General features: G+C 50.9%; 1 pseudogene; it reads left to right on the top strand.

The window, feature by feature from the left end:
- Positions 1-2,500, top strand: part of LOC142359267 (28S ribosomal RNA) — an 8,065-nt pseudogene that overhangs the window by 2,743 nt on the left and 2,822 nt on the right.

The following is a 2,500-nucleotide window of genomic DNA, read 5'->3' as shown; positions in this document are numbered from 1 at the left end:
GCGCGGCGCCCGGCGGCGCGCGCGCGCAGCGTGCGCGCGTGCGGTCCCGCCGTCCGGCGCCGGCAACGCGGTTGGGGTCATGCGGGGGCGGGTCCCCGGGGGCGTCCCCGGGCCGGCGCCTCGCCTCGGCCGGCGCCTAGCAGCCGGCTTAGAACTGGTGCGGACCAGGGGAATCCGACTGTTTAATTAAAACAAAGCATCGCGAAGGCCCGCGGCGGGTGTTGACGCGATGTGATTTCTGCCCAGTGCTCTGAATGTCAAAGTGAAGAAATTCAATGAAGCGCGGGTAAACGGCGGGAGTAACTATGACTCTCTTAACCTCCTTGAGAGTTGGAGGGGTATCCGACAGTCCACCAAGGATAGAGGAGAGCGAGGGGGAGGGTGAAGCTTCACCTCCAGGGGCCCTGGCGCAGTCTACTCTGTTAACATCGCCACCTATCCTTGGTACCTACCCGGACCTGCCCACTGAGGGCACACCGGTGGTAAAGGTCCCCGACAAAAATCCATCTTGTCCATGTTGTGGGAACCGGATAGGGAAAATGTCGGGGCTTATTGAACATCTAAAGAGAGTCCATGGTAAGAAAAAAGCGTTGTTTCAGTGTGCTAAGTGTGGCAAGACTAACGTTAAACATCATAGTATTGCCTGCCATTATCCGAAATGTAAGGGGGTTGAAACATCTCCCCCTGTCGGGGGCTGGGCCTGTGAGGAATGTGGGCGAACGTTTGAGACGAAAATTGGCTTGGGACAACATAAGCGCTCTGCGCACCCAGCCGTTAGGAATATCGAGCGGATTGCCGCCTCCCGCCCGAAGGAGTGCTCAGCCAGAGGGGTACATCGGCAGTGTTGGACTGAGGAGGAGGTGGAGTTGTTACGGAGGTTGGATAAACAGTACGAGGGAAGTAAGAACATCAACAAATTGATTGCTGAGCATATTCCATCTAAATCAGCTAAACAAATAAGTGACAAAAGAAGGGGGCTTCATAAGAGCCCTGTAAAGAGAAGGGAAAAAGATCAGGAAAAGCAGAAATATCTTGAGAGTGAAGGGTTACATCTGCCGGGCATTGAATCACGGGTGGTTGGGGGACTAAGGTCCCATTATCGAAAGGTCATTTCAGATTGGGTAACATCTGATAAATTGACCGTTCTTCGGGGAATGTTTGAGGAAGTGATTGAAGGTGAGAAAGATCTATCGACCTTGGTCGATGAGGCGACCCAAGACCGCTGTGCATGTCTGTTCTTTAAGTCCCACGAGTTGAAAGCGGTCCAAGGTGGAAGGCCCAAAGTAACCCGGAGGGTTCCCTCTTCTGAACCACCGAAGGTGTGGATGAAGAAGAGGGCCAAAAAGCGAGGGCATTTTCTGAGGTTCCAACGGTTGTTTTACCTCGATCGAGGGAAACTTGCCGGGATTATCTTGGATAATGTGGAATCCTTGCGATGCGGCATCCCGCTCGATGAGGTACACGCGGTGTTCAAGTCGAGATGGGAGATGTCAGGAACATTCAAGGGCTTGGGGGCCTTTGTCACTGAGGGACAGGCAGACAACTCCGCATTCCAAGCCATGATTACGGCAAAAGAGATCTCTAAAAACATCAATGAGATGAATAAGAACGCGGCGCCAGGTCCTGATGGGCTTAGTTTGCGGGATCTCATTAAAACTGATCCCCACTATACCCAGCTGATGGAATTGTTCAATCTCTGGTTGGCCACAGGGGTTATACCGGACGTGGTGAAAGAATGCCGGACGGTATTAATATCTAAATCGGCCTTGCCCGAGCGCCAAAAAGACATCAATAATTGGCGCCCAATTACCATCGGATCGATTATCTTGAGATTATTCTCAAGGATCCTAACTGTAAGGCTATCTAAGGCATGCCCTATTAACACACGACAGAGGGGCTTTATTAAGTCATCAGGGTGCGCGGAGAATCTAAAATTGTTACAACTTTTGATTCGAAGCGCGAAACGGGAACATCGCCCCCTGGGGGTGGTCTTTGTGGATTTAGCCAAAGCCTTTGACACGGTGAGCCATGAGCACATCATCATGGCCCTCAGGCAAAAGGGAGTGGACGATCATATTGTCTCCCTGATTACCAACATGTACCTGAATGTTAATACTCGCATTCACCTGAAAAATGATCAATCGGACCCCGTTAGAATATGCATCGGGGTCAAGCAAGGTGATCCAATGTCTCCTATTTTATTTAATTTATCGATTGATCCTCTGCTGTGTAAGCTTGAGTCTGAAGGGAGTGGGTTCCAGCACTACGCGAAAAAGGTAACATCTATGGCTTTCGCGGATGATTTGGTACTGCTGAGTGGGTCATGGGAAGGGATGAAGGATAACATCACGATACTAGAGGCCTTTTGTGAACTTACAGGCCTCAAAACACAGGGGGAAAAGTGCCATGGCTTTTTCATCCAGCCAACAAAAGACTCATATACGATCAATGACTGTCCACACTGGACAATTAACGGCACCCCCATTAATATGATTGAACC

The sequence above is a fragment of the Opisthocomus hoazin genome, unplaced genomic scaffold (genome assembly GCF_030867145.1).
Source record: "Opisthocomus hoazin isolate bOpiHoa1 unplaced genomic scaffold, bOpiHoa1.hap1 HAP1_SCAFFOLD_247, whole genome shotgun sequence".
Taxonomy (NCBI): domain Eukaryota; kingdom Metazoa; phylum Chordata; class Aves; order Opisthocomiformes; family Opisthocomidae; genus Opisthocomus; species Opisthocomus hoazin.
Note: the sequence above shows the minus strand (reverse complement) of the source record. Positions and strands in the feature narration are given on the sequence as shown.